General features: G+C 46.5%; 1 protein-coding gene across 13 annotated transcripts in view; it reads left to right on the top strand.

Annotated features, from left to right (window-relative positions):
- Nucleotides 1–14,619, top strand: part of ST6GAL1 (ST6 beta-galactoside alpha-2,6-sialyltransferase 1) — a 170,531-nt gene that overhangs the window by 117,177 nt on the left and 38,735 nt on the right. For 7 of the 13 annotated variants that reach the window (XM_048214724.2, XM_048214725.2, XM_048214731.2 and 4 more), the window contains one exon: nucleotides 13,876–14,000. The exons of the other annotated variants lie outside the window; for them this stretch is intronic. The gene's annotated coding sequence lies outside the window, so the exon portion shown is untranslated. The remainder of the gene's footprint in view (nucleotides 1–13,875; nucleotides 14,001–14,619) is intronic. 13 annotated transcript variants of the gene reach the window in all.

Raw genomic sequence — 14,619 nt, forward strand, 5'->3', positions numbered from 1 at the left:
TTTTACAAATGTTGACTCAATCAGCCATGTGCAGGTAGACCAGTTTCTACCCTGTGTACCCATGGTTTAGAACAGAAAAGCCAGACCCAAAGGAGATCCGGTTCTGGAAGCCAGATTTCCTAACCCACCTTAGGCAATTATCCTTTCATTCTACCATGGGGCTTTCCAGAAGATTCACCCAGATGCTCAAATTGTGCTCTTTTAATCATTTACCGAAATAATTATCGTCCCTTTCAGGGCATAGTAAGAGGTGGTGATAGAGCTCATTCTGTCTGTTCTTTCTTATTCCCTGTGTAGGGTTACGTCATCTGCAGAACAAAGTTATGGGAACCTGTGAGAGAGTGATATCTTTTATACCTACAGCACGGCATTATTCTAGGTGCTTTCTAACTATTAGCCTAATTGATCTTCCTAACAATTCTCTGTGGTATTATTATTTCCATTCCGTAGATGAGGAAGCTGAGGTACATAGAATTAAGTGACCTGCCTAAAGTTACACATGTAGCAATTAGCAAAGCTGGGTTTTAGGTGAAATCTATTCTCCTAACCACCGCGAGCCTTCATGGCTGGGTTTGATTTCATTAAAGCCATGTCCTTGAACCCAGATCTTTGAACAAAGGTGGTCATGAAAAGATTTGGCTGTGAGTCTCAATATTGCCAAATCTGAATCTTCCCTAATACAGAGGAAGAGGAAAGTTTTTCTAGCTGGGAGAAGAAGGATGGCTTCTTGGAAGGAAATGGTATTTTAATGGAGCTTTGGAGAGATGAGTGAAATTTTGAGAAGTAAAAATTGCTGAGAAGGAAGGGCAGCGGTACCAGCCAAGGTGATGTAATCCAACTATCACCTCGCTCTGTTTACAACTAAAAAACTGGACAGAATGCAAAAGCAACCACGCGAGAGCCCCGAGAGTGGTAGGGTGCACATAAGATACTGGACCTGAAACTTGAATGATGACCCATAATGGCCTTTGTCACATGGAATTGCACCATGCTGTGGAAGGCTAAAACTCTGAGATAGCCCCATCTTTCCAGCCAGAAGAACCCGGCAAAGGAGCCAGCAGGGAGTGGGAGGAAATCCCTGAGAGCTGAGAGCTGGACAAAGGGTCCCACTCACTCTGTGCATGGACTAATATAAGTCATGGGCATGTGCCAAGGTGTGTGTGCATGGAATAGACCCAAAGAAGCACAGCAAAGGTTTGGAGTACTTGACCATGACATTAACATTACCCAGGTCCTGGATGAACCCTGAGTTGCCTATGTGACAGGCAGACCCAGCTAGCCTAGCAAAGGCTTTGAAACCCAAACTGGCAGCAAAGCTACCAGTTACAAAAGATGCGACAGAATTTTCAGTCTGAAACTAAGTGGGTTAATTGTCCATTAAATAAATAAACAAAAGTAGCAACGTTTTTTTCCCAGAGAATTTTAGCAGGATTCAGTTTCATAATGTATTATTCAAAAGTCCAGGATACAATCCAAATTTTCTCAAATAAAAAGAGCCAGGAAAATCTGAATAATACTCAAGGGAAAAGACCATCATAGGTGCTAACCCTGAGATGACTCAGATGTTGGAATTATGAGACAGATGTACAGTAGCTGTTATAACCGTTCTTTACTCTTGAAATGAATGAAAAGATAGAAATTATCAGCAGAAAAATAGAAACGATACAAAATAAGCCAATGGAAATTTTAGAACTGAAAAGATGACATCTGAAGTAATAAATTCATTGCATGGGCTTAGTGACAGAAAAGAGATGACAGAGAAAAAAAAATCTGTGAACCTGAAGATAGATCAATAGAAATAATGCAGTATTTTATATTTGTAAATATACATTTATTTTACTGGGAAAAAATGGACAGCATCTCAGGATACCATAGGACAACATCAACAAGGAAAATTCATGTTATTGGAGTCCCATCCCAGAAGGTGAAAAGAAAAGGTATTGGTGCAGAAAAATTTGAAGAGGGAATGGCTAAAAATGTGACAAATTTGGGGAAAGACATAAACTTACAAATTAAAGAATCTCAGGGAGGGACGCCTGGGTGGCTCACTCAGTTAAGCATCTGAGTCTTGGTTTCTGCTCAGGTCATGATCTCAGGGTCTTAGGATCAAGACTTTTGTTGGGCTCTGTACTCAGCAGGGAGTCTGCTTGAGATTCTCTCTCTCCCTCTGCCCCTCCCCAACTTGTGCATACTCTCTCTGATAAATAAATAAATCTTTAAAAAAATAAGAATCTCAGTGAATCCTAAATAGGATAAACTCGGTGACGACTACTCAGCCACATCATAACCAAGCTGCTGAACATGAAAGATAAAAACTATGAGAGCAGCCAGGGAAATAAGACACGTTTTCTATTTAATAGTCAAGCCTTTTAAAACAACTGCAGGCTTCTCATTTCTAACCATGTGGGCCAGGGACAGGGGAATAACATCTTGAAAGTACTCGAAGAAAAGACCTGTCACCTCAGAATTTCAAATCCAGAAAAAATATCCTGTAGGAGTGAAGGAAAAATAAAGATCTTCTCAGATGAAGGAAAATCAAGAAACTTCATTTTAGCAGCCCTACTCTTAACTGCTAACGGAAGTTTCTCGGGCTGAAGGGAAATGACACCAGTGGGAAACTTTGAACTTATATGAAAGAAGAATAAGAGAAACGATAAATAGGTATCTAACACCATAGATTCCTGTTAGTGAAACTAGAGACACAAATACAAAAGTAAACAAAAATCCTCTCTAAGGTCATGACACAGGGGTAACTGTATACTACTGACGATATTTTGGATATGGTTCCTTTTAAGTTATTTTCTCTTTGAATAGCATTTCTTTTTCTCTTCCCTGCCTCCCCCTCTCTTTCTTTCAACTAAAATTATAGCATATATGGTTTTATAATATTCTTTATCAATTCACATTGTATTATAAACACTTTTTTTTGTTTGGAAACCTTAATTACTGAAAGTTCTGTTAGGCTTGATAATGGTATTTTAGTTGTGTTTTTAAAACGAATACATTTTAGAAATACGTACTGACATGTTTATGGATGCAGTGCTATGGTGTCGGCAGTTTGTTTCTCAAAGCCAAGGTGGGGGCTTGGTGGATATGAATGAGATAAGATTGGCCATAAATTGGGGCACCTGGGTGACTCAGTCGGTTAAGTGTCCAACTCTTGGTTTTGGCTCAGGTCATGATCTCATGGGTCATGAGATCAAGCCCTGTGGGAGGCTCCGCGCTCAGTGGAAAGTCTGCTTGGAGATTCTCTCCCTCTGCCCCTCCCACAACTCATGCTTGTGCTCTCTCTCTCAAATAAATAAGTAAATCTTAAAAAACAAAACCACAAAATTCTCCAAAAAACGTTGGCCATAAATTGATCATTACAGATGCTGGGTAATGGTTACATGATGGTTCAGTTTACTGCTTTCTGTAGTTTTCTGTATGTATGCAATTATTCACAAAAAAGCCTTAAGAAATCTTCACGGATGTGATTTTTAATTATTTGATAATATCCCATCCTGTGGACATTCTGTAACATTTAGGTATTCCTCTATTGTCATAAATTGAGGTTGTTTTAGGTTACCTGTGGGCTCAGATGGAACTATAATCTTTGACAACTTCTCTGATTGTTAACTTTTTGGAGATATGACTGAGTTGAAAGAGAATGGATATTCTCATGCTTTGATACATTTTGTCAAATCATCCTTCAGAAGAAATGTTGTATGTAATTTCCATACAAGAGGTATGTAAGAGTGCTCTTGTCAGCTCTATGTTATATATATTTTCAGCCTCTATTAATTTGATAAAGGGGGAAGGTGGTATCTTACTGTTTTCATGTGTCTTTCTTTGGTTTCCAGTGACATTGAATTTCCCAGCCTGACACTGAATTGTGTCAGAGAGGGAGCAGGTTGGGGGAGAGAGTAGAAAAAAAGAAGACATTTGTTGCCCCTTCCCCATTCCCCACCTTGAAGATGAGAGGGGAACAGACACAGGGAGCCCTGGGTTCAAATCCTGGCTCTGTCACTTACTAGCTCCTGACTGTACAACCTCAGCCTCTCTGTGTCTCGGATGTCTTCAGGGAAGAACTAGAGCAGTCCTGCCGGCCTCCATGAGGGCGAAGTAACAGAGATTCACAGGGGCCAGCCTGATGCACAGTGTCCATCGGTCATTGTCCTTGGGAAGCTGAGGATTAGGATATAATAAAAGGACTTCCTGCTGTCCCATACAGAGGCAGCAAGGAGCTCAGAACTTGGTGTCCCCCTCCGCCCCCCCGTGCTCTTTGTACAGAGGAGGCCCCCGCAGGAACTTCTGTTCACATTTGTGTCACTGCCTATTTACCTTCTGTTCTTTGCAGTTTCCCTGGTCTTTCAGTCGTGGCTGAGAGATGGAGGCAGTTATCATAAGCCAGGAAATCCATGTTGGGGAGTTGGGTGAAGTTGGAGGCAGGAATTCTGACTGACTGCTAATAGTATTTATCTGGGTCAGTGGAGATGCACGTTGCGGTGCTTGGCTCAAAGGCTTGGGGTGAACTTCAGGTGGGTGTGTTTGGCAGTCTCTCACCTTACTCTTTGGAACAGAATTCAGACCTGGAATGTGATCTTTCCAGGGTCGTCCAGCCAAGTGGGGGTCTCTGCCTCAACTCACTGCCCCCTCCCCAGCCCTTCATCCTCATCACACTGTTTCTCTATACCCAGGCCCAGAGCCCCTAAATTGGACTTGTTCTTGCTACACACACACACACACACACACACACACACACACACACACACACATCCCTTCCAGAAGGTTGAGAACAGCTGAAACAGAAATGAGGACTGTGGCTGTAAATAACCCGTCTGTTCACAGACTGAGAGAGAACCCAGTGTATTCTTTCTCTATTTACAGCTTTTGATTGGTGGGAGGTGGGGGTGGTGAGAGCCCTTTAGGTTATTTCAACACCAAGCAAGAAGGCCAGAACACCCTACAACACTCAGCTCAGAGCATGGATGCAGCTGACCGGGCAGAGAAGCATTTCTCTTGAAATCAGGGTTGGGTGCCCAGACCTCAGTACTCCCCAGCTACCCTGGTTTCACTCTGGGACCACTTGACTGACTTCCTCTTTTCTTCTCAGGGCCCAGTACCTAAGGGTAAGGTTGGGAGGGGGAGTGAGTTTGGACTATTTTCTGAATTGAGGGAAAATCCAGAGATAGGGGTTTCTTGTGAGAATTTGGGTCTACTGGCTTTTCCTGCCCTGGGCAGTGAGCCCTCTGCTCCATGGAAATCAAAGCAGAACTTCCCCACCCCACCCCCTTCCTGCTACCACCCTCCTCCCCTCAAGGGTCTGCAGAGGGCTCTGGGGGACAAACTCTGAGGGCATTGAACAGCTTTATCTTTCATGCGTACAATCACAGAGATGTGATTCTTCTTACAGTTATAAGTCACCTCCATTCATAATCAAAGGATGCTTTAATCGAGGAAGAAATCTTCAGTGTCTTAAGTTGGTATTCCTTAAGCAGCGTTTCTTTTTCCTCTCTGAAATGGGCAGGTGCTTTACCTACAAGCTTTATTTCCAATGGCTTTCTAGAGGCGATGAAGTTACATCATGGTCTTAGAGAAACTTAAAATACTAATAGTTTCATCTGTGTGCTGGAAAGTTCCTTCTCCTCTGTTTTCTCCCTTGGGCTTCACTGTAGCCCTGCGAAGTAAGGATTGTTCGGCTCCTTTCCTTGTGAGCAGCAGAGGCTCGAGAGGATACGTGACTTGCAAGGACACACAGTGATTTGGGTGGACAGCGAGGGACCACCCGGCTGGGACCTGGTTTCAGAGTTTGCCAGGAGGTCAGGCTTCCGGCACCCCTCCCTTGGTTCTGACTTCCTGAGGGTGCTTAAATCAGCTGCTCTTGACTGTGCGGCAGTGTTTGAAGGAGTTAACGCTGAGAGCAGCAGATGTTGGCTTTGTCGAGATGAACATCGAGGTCCTGTATTTAGCCAAAGACAAATATTGACTCATGACACTCCCAGAAAGTTCATCTCCTCTCGCAAATGAAGACTTCCTCCAGCCACGGCAGCCAAGCCAGGCCACCACCTCCCGTGCCCTGTCCCCTGCTCCCGCCTGTGCAGGTTTACAAGTCACCAGTTATTAAGCATGGTCCTTACTTCTAGCCCTTTGCAGCAGTCTCGTGAGGTAGGTGGTTTTGCATACATTTTACAGGGGAGGACACTGAGACCCGGAGCACTCATGTCACATTTGCCTAAGATCACACAGGGATGAGTAATGCAGCTGGGGTCCAAGTCTAGATTCGTCTGACTACAAAGCTGGGTTCCCATGAAATTTTGCACCACTCTCCCAAACGGGCTCCCATTTGAGTGTCTTCCTCATCTCAGGCTTGGTCCTCGTCTTGTCTGCACTGGGGGCTGCACCCAGGTTTTCCTGGCCTGTGGGCCTTGAGTCAAATCTGAGTTGAGACCCTGGCTCTGCCTCCTAACAGTAGGATGCTTGTGGGTATGTCTCTCACCCCCTCTGAGCCTCAGTTTCTGCATCCCACAGTTACCTGCCTTGGGGGGTTATTTTGAAGATTCGGCAGGTGTTTGGCTCAGACCTGGCATGTGGTAGGTGGCCAAGAAGCCGCTGCTGTTACTAGTTTGTTGGCTGCTTACTTTCAGGGAGTGGACTGGGGATGTTCAGAGCTGCCGTACCCTCCTCCTGCTGACTTTAGATAGTCTCTGCAGGCTCATCACTTCCCTCCCCTGCTCTGAAACTTTTTATTTGCTCTCCACTATGTGCCTGATAATCTCCAGACTCTTCCATGGTGACTCACGGTGCCGCAGGCTGAAGTCCCAGTCTCCCTTACAGGGTCCCCTCCCGCTGCTCAGCTTTATGCACCTGCTTGGGCCAACTTGACCCTCTCTCTGTGCCCTGGTGCCTGCCCACGCCCACCTCCATGCTGTTTCTCTCCTGTCCTCCAGGCTTTCCCCATCCATGGATGCTCTGATCCCAGGTTGGATGTAGGCCCCTAGTCCTGGGCTAAGATTCTTGAGCACCTTTTTTGCAAGAAGAAAATGTTCACTTATTTGGCACATGAAGCCAAGCCACAGGCACTGACCTTGGCCCTGGCAACATTGAGATAACTAGCTGGTTCAGGGGCTCACTGCCTGGGACTGTTGTGTGTGGGCGGGGGGCAGACAAAGTAAATAGTGCATTAGGTATTTGGGTCCCTGTCTGATTTCTCATGGTATTTAGGACTGTTAGCATCTTGAGAGCAGGGGAGTGGCAGTTGCCTGTAGGCCTACTGTTCTGAGCTCAGAGTTACCAGCATCCTGGCCGAATTGATTGATCCAAACAGATGTGGTCCAAAGGTAAGCTCGCAGCTTTGCCATGCCCAGGCCAGCAGTGGTTGGGGGCGGGAGGGACGGTGAGGAGCCCAGGCACAGCTCTCTCCCTTCACCCGCCCTCTTCCTTTCCCCTCCATCCTCCCAAGTCACATTCGTTGATTGGGTCAGCATGCAGCAGTGGACAACTTTTTTGCTGACTTGTCAGTGGGCTGTAGGGAGTAAAGCTCACAGGCTTTAGGGCCAGACATTTGCTGGGCAGGTTACATGACTCCCCCAGCCTCACATTCCTCTTCTATAAAGTGTCTCAACAGTAGATTAGACATTCATGAGGGTGTTCTGTTGAGATCTTTGAGAACTGGCTCTTTTTTTTTTTTAAAGATATTTATGTATTTATTTAGAAAGAGAGAGAGTGGGGGGGGGGAATGCTAGGTGGTGCAGAGGGAGAGGGAGAGAATCTCAAGCAGACTTGGTGCTGAGCATGGAGCCTGACCCGGGGCTCAATCCCACCACCCTGAGATCATGCCCTGAGCTGAAATCAAGAGTCAATGCTCAACTGACTGAGCCACCCCTGTGCCCCAAGAGATCTTTGAGAATTCTTAATCAACATCCTCTTCGTCACTGTGACCAAGTTCTCATTTATTGACAGCAGCCCTAGGTGAGGCATTCATTCTCATCTGACAGATAAGGGACTCATGCACATGCGGCCAGAGCACAAAATTTCCCCGTATATGCAGTCACACATAATTGAACAATTAAACGATTTCTGTCTCTTACGATTTCATGAGTACAGGGCTATAGGCATTTATAAATCTATTAGCAGAAATTCATCATAGAGTGTAAACTTTCCTTCACAAGGACTAGCAGCCTTATTCCTTTAGGAACCATAGTTCACAAGGAGCTGTTTGTATCACGTTCTGGTGCATGGAGGGCACAGAGCCCACCCCCCTGTGCCCTGGGTCATGGCCTGGGGATGAGCTCTCTCACATCCTAAGGGATCAGCTCCTGCCAGCTTTCTGTGCACACACTTCATATTCATGAGCAAAATCAGCCTGTTTTATATTTAGGACCTTTGGGGTTGTTCTCCGATAGTTACAGTGTCAAATGTTGACTCTGTAAATGCCAAGGGTCCACTGCCATAACAGCAACTATCCAGGGCTGCTGAAAGGTCCAGTTCACCATATCAAGTATCTAGCATCCTAAGTGTGTGCTGGGCTTTGAACTCAATACTCTTGGTTTCCTTATAACTGAAACCATTTGCTTCCAGGGTGAGGTGGGCACAGCTCTGGCTGAGAGAGTCACAGGTCAAACAAGATGGCCACTAGAGCACAGGCTTTAAGAACGTGGTCTTTAGATTCAGACAGTGTTGGGGTCCAGTTTTGGCCCTTCCATTTACTAGTCAAAGCCCTTTAACCTCTTTAAAATTCAGCTTCCTTATCTGGGAAATGAAAGTGATAACCATGCCAACCTCAGAGGATGGCAGTTAGGGTTGAATGAACTCTTCCGTGTACAGGTTTAGTACAGCACCTGGCATGTAGGAAGCCCCTAGAAGGAGCCACAGTGACTTCTCTCTCCCTCATTCTCTGTGCAGGGACACACACCCAGTAGGTGCTTCATGTTCATTGATGATTTTGGTTCAAGTCTGAAATCATTGCCCTATTTAAAAATTAACCACCTTCCCCCGCTCCCCCAAAATACATATTACAAGCACCAGTGGTGGGCCCCAGTCCGATATTGAGTACCACTTGTATACCTTGTGCTTGGAGTACTGAAGCAGCAGAATGGGTGTTGGTGAACTCTATCATCATAGAGCCTTATCTGATTGGAAGAATAAGATCCCCACCCTTCCACAGCACCTGAAGGAGCCTGAAAAGAATAGTCACTTAGGTCAGGAGTGTGGTGGGAGTCCACACAGGAGGACGGCTCTACCCTGGAGAGTCTAGGAAGCTTCCTCTGTGGAGATGGGCTGGTAACGGGTGTGCCCTTGGATCCCTGAAATGAAGGGAGGGAATGATGAGGAGGGAGATTTGAGGGTATGATGAATGAGTGAATGCTGAGATCTGTGCATCTGGCCCCTGAAGAAAAATATCCAAGCCTTCTACTGGTCAGCACGCTCCATTAGGCACCAACTAGGAGCAGATATCAAGTGGTCTTTGTGTAGGGGTGGTGAGGAGGGAAGTGAATGTAGAAAACCTCAGAAAACCAGCCCTTGCCCTCTAGGGGAGCAGGACCATCGGCCAGGAGTGGGAGTTGAGTGCGAGTCCTCGTCTGGGACTGCCCTGGATGGAGCACACTCTCGCACCCACAGGATTAATCTTCAGTCACGTTGTTGCCTGTGTCATCTGGTGACCAAAGTCAGGATCACAGCCGAGGGGAGAGAAAGGTGAAAGACGCACGTTGATGCAAGGGCGGTTAGCACTCTCTCTGGTAGTCCTGAACCCCCTGACCTCACAACAGACGTGAATTGTTCACATCTCCTCTTGGAGCGAGCGGCCCAGAATTGACAAGTTTGGCCTGAAATTCTCAAAGACTTGGACTGAGGCAGAGGCCCTGCTACCTCCTCAGGAACTCTGGGCCATGAAGGGGCATTGGACGCCCCGGCTAGTGGAGGAGCCTGTGCTAAGCAAGGACTTCACGTGCTTGAGGCCATGTTGTCAACTCACCATCCCCGTTCACCCTAGGCTGAGCCAACATGGCCTCCTCTCACTCTGCCTGAAGCCACCCTCCTGTGAATGTTCACATTCCTCAATGACTCTACCGTTTATTGGTTTAGAGCAATTAGATCAGAAGCTACTGAGGACAGTGCTGGCCATCTATATTTTTAGATGCTTCCTAGGCGTTGTTAATGCCCAGGTACTATAGAGAAGTAGCGGGAGCCCAAGTGGTTCCTTTCACCTACACTGACCTTTATGGCTGTGGGACTAGGGGAAGGGTGGTCCTCTGAGGACAGACTTGATCAAAACCTTTCTCCTCTACATTCTCTGCCCGTTTCTCTTTGTATGGTGTCCCAGTTGGCCTTGGGCTGGACCTAGGGAAGAGATCAGTTTGCTAAGGTGTGTAAGGTAAACAGTCGTCACTTTGGTGGCCTTAAGCAGTGGCAGGCTCACATCAGTGACTTTGACCTTTGGGAAATATAAAGAACTCTGGCCTGACATCCTCTTGTCCAGTCAGGTAAAAATCAAGATGGAAGGGAAGAACAAACAGTCCTTGGCACGATCTCCAGCCCAGGAATTCCTGGAGAAAATTATGGTTAAGACAACATTAGCAGACATCCTTGTTCTCATTAAAGACACAGTTAAACTGGGTTTGAAGAGCCATGTAGGTCATCAGACCCTCATTATCAGGATTTAAGAGAAAATTTTGAATCTTCGATCTTTCAGTAGAGCTCTTTCCCCCCTGTGTTGTCATTTGGTCTTCCTCTGCTCTTCATGGAGAATTCTGGACCCCGTAGTTTTACTCTGCTGGGCTGTAACAGCTCTGCTGTTCTGTCCCAGATTGGGGGCATCTTTCTGATGTAACTGCAGCCTGCTTCAGCGCGGAGCCCTGAGATGATGGGCGGGGCACCTGTATCTGTTTGATCTGGCAGTCAAAAAAATTCTGCCTTCATATTGCTGTGCTCCTGAGCTCTACACACTTGGGGGCCAGATTCTCTTCCAGATAAGAATGCCTTAATCCTGCCTAGTTGGGGGCAGTTGTGGGTAGTTTTTTTAAGCACCCTACATGTCTAGCCAACCAGTAAAACCTGTTTTTCAGGAGGCCAGCTGGAATCAGAAAGTTACGATTTTACTGGGGGTAAGTTTCGGGCCATACAAACCAGAATTCCTTGCCCAGGCTCTCTAGAGACCCATCACACGCTTGGAGTATTTCAAAAAGCCAGATGGCAGAAGCACATTTATTAAAAAAAGAAAAAGAAAAAAGAAACCTGTACAGGCCAAGGAAATTATGTAGTTTCTTCGTATCGCGCTGGAATTTTACCAACAGATTGTGATAACAATGACAATCTCCTGCTGATCAGAATCTCTTATTGGCAGCAGTATCTCCGTTCATTTGATAACAAATAAGAACTCAAATTCTTAATCAAATTTTGCTGATAGCATCTTTTAAAACCTGGCCTGGCCATCACGGCAGGGGGGAACAAATACAAGAGGCACTCGGTGTGGAAGAATTCAGGAACCTGGCTTGGACTAAATTAGGGGGAGCTCCTGTTACTTCCCTGTGCTAGGGAAGTGCTGGGATGAGGAGAGATCTGTGTGGATGATGGAGGAATTTACTGCTGAGAATTCTGCTGATGTTCCTAGCCTAGTAGAAATAAAAAGTCAGGAAGTCTCTACTCACAAGCTCTGTTGGGGTAATGCTAGCTGCATTTGCTATTTTTGCTCACTTTTCATAGTCCACTGGTCTCCCCTAGATGCAGGGTGTGCGTGCGTGTGCACTTCCTGGAAAACGTAATCCCTGGCGGGGCCACCACTTTCGATCACACTCTATAATGGCAGAAGGATCACACGAGAGACATGGACTCTGGGAAACAAACTGCGGGCTTCAGAGGGGAGGGGGTGGGGGATGGGATAGACCGGTGATGGGTAGTAAGGAGGGCACGTATTGCAGGGTGCACTGGGTGTTATACACAACTAATGAATCATCGAGCCTTACATCAAAAACCAGGGATGTACTGTATGGTGACTAACATAATATAATAAAAAAACATTAAAAAAAAAAAAAAGAAGGATCAAAAAAGAAGTTTTGGTGGGGCAGCCAGCCATCCTTGACATGAGAAACAGGAAGTGGAGTCATTATGGGATTAAGTGGCAGCCCAGACGGCACGAATTAAGAAAGGCAAAGGCGAGCCCCTCATGGTGAAGGCTTCCGGAAGCCAGGACGAGCGGACTGCTTCTCAGAGGCATTGTGGTTAGCTAAGGTACCCTCTGGGGGCAGAAGGGAGTCAGGGTCTCTAGGGACGAACAATTTAGGTTCTAAGGTACCGAGGATGAGGTTTGCACACTGAGGGGTTAAGGAGACGGTGACCAGGGCAGCATAAAGAGGTGTCACCAGAAGGTCCAAGGTGGTGACCAGCCACGGCCGTTGATCTGACCTGGTAAAGCATCCAGGCTCTTAGGAGCCCTTTGAAGCGCCCTGAGTAGAGAGACATATGTTGGATTGCACAAGCAGTTCGGGGGGTTAGAATCATCTAGTTTGACCATCGGCAATGACATCTTGAGCGAAAGGCTTAAACTCTTGGAGCTTCCTTTTTGTTTATAAAAGAGGATTCTTAGTAGCCCACCCCATAGGGTGCTGGTAAGGATTAAGTTGGGTAACATCTCTAAATTGCTAGCGCCCTGGAAGGAGCTTGGCAGGTGGCTCACGGGCCTTTTTCTCCTGGATTATTGCAATAGCCTTTTGAAAGCTCTTCCTTTTTCTTTTTCTTTTCTTTTTTTTTTTTTTTACCTCCCGCAACCTGCTGTGTACGCACTTGATTCTCAGTGCAGCAGTCAGAATGATCCCTTTCAGACCTAAGTCAGCCAAGTCTTCTTCGGAGTGAAAGCTAGAATCCTACACCAGTCTAAGGCCCTAGGTGATCTGGCTCCCAACACTTCCTGACCCCATCTTCTGCTACCCTTCTCCTTACCTGCTCTGTTCCTGGCCTCGGTGCTGTTCTTGAAACAGGTCACGCCTGCCCCTGCCCAGGGATTTTGCTGTTCCATCCACCTGAAATCCCCTTCCTTCCCGAAATCTGCATGACCCCTCTTTCACCTCCCTCCAGTCTTTGCTCAAATACCTTCTTCTCAGTGAGGCTTTCCGACTATTGAATTTAACACTGATCTCCCCCCTTCCCCCCTGCACCCTGCTGTCCCTATTCCATCTTCCCTGCTTTAATTTTCCGCATGGCAGTTATCCACTTCCAGAGCATCAAATACGTATTTATCTTGTTTTACTCTTTCACTGTTCCCCTCACTGGAGGGCAAGCTCTGGGCGGTGTGGGATTTCTGGCTGATTTCTGCGCAGCCGTATCTCTGGTTGCATCGCGATAGGCAATGATCATTGGCAGCGTGAACAAGCCTCTCTGTAAGTATTTGTGTGGGTTGTTCTCATGGACTCTGGGGCTGCTGCAAAGCAGAAGAGCTCAGGCCTCTCTGCTCCTGGCCCTTACCTTGAACTCCCCTAGACAACTATGACTTAGACCTTCCTACATACAGAAAACTTGGGAGAACCATTCAACTTGAAACCACTGAATCTCATCAAGCCTTGGAATCTAACACTCCGTTTACAGGAAACACGGAGCAGAGAGGAGTAAGTTCAACAATACCATAAGGAGGTCCTCATCCAGATTCAGTACTGCGCACATTCCATGGGTCAGATGACTTCGTTTCCTCCACAAATATATGTCCTAAAAAAGGAAAATAAGGGCGTGAAGAACTACCATAAATTCAAAGAGAGTTGAGGGTGGTGTATCATTCACACAAAATGTTTGGATCCTCATTGAAGGAATTTAGTGTAAAAGATACTTTTGGGAGAACTGGTAAAAATGGGAAAGTGGATTGGGAATTGATGGCACTGTGGTTCTATATATATCCTCATATATTCTCAGGCAGAGCCCAGGGTGTGTGTCGCATATTATAGAGACTGAAGCTCCGTGGAATATTATTTGAGGGCCTCTGGTCCCACGTCTCCCAGGGAGGACACACAGCTAATACCATCCTGGATGCCAGTGAGGTAAGTTCATTTAGGACATAAATGGATGTCATTGGGCATTAGGGCTTCCTTTTCTCACAGAACGCCAACGGAGAAGAGCTGGTGTCAGAGACCGATTCGAGGGCTGACATTTGTTTTAAATTACTCCAGAGGAAAAAGAGGGGGAGGGGACCAGATCAAGTTGGCAAGTTGTTGGTTCTCTTTGGAGCTGGGTTCTGAAAACAGGCTCATTGTGTTACTCCCTATACTGACTTGTATGTACAAAAACGTCTATCATATAAACGTCATTCTTTTTTAAATATTAGGAGGAGGTGAAACAGACCCACCTCCTGAGGAGGAGAGAGGCCCATTTTCTCTTCTCTCTGCTTCTGTTGGGTGTGGGTTGAAGGAAAAAGGGGTGGGCCTGTTGCTTGGGAGGCGTGCAGTGCTTACTCAACCCCCCTTTAGGCCCTTCTGCTCCTTCTTTCTTGGCCGGACTCTGACTGGTGGAGTGGAGTGCACGGTGGTTCGCGGTGTGGTAAGACTGGGCAAGATGCCAGCTGGGGCAGGGGCTCTGAGCACTTGTACTGGGCAGTGGGCATCGTCCAGAGAGGGAGCCGATGGGGCGTGAAGTGTCTCCTTTCAGCCAGATACCTGTCAA

This window comes from Ursus arctos, unplaced genomic scaffold (genome assembly GCF_023065955.2).
Source record: "Ursus arctos isolate Adak ecotype North America unplaced genomic scaffold, UrsArc2.0 scaffold_4, whole genome shotgun sequence".
NCBI classification, from domain to species: Eukaryota; Metazoa; Chordata; class Mammalia; order Carnivora; family Ursidae; genus Ursus; species Ursus arctos.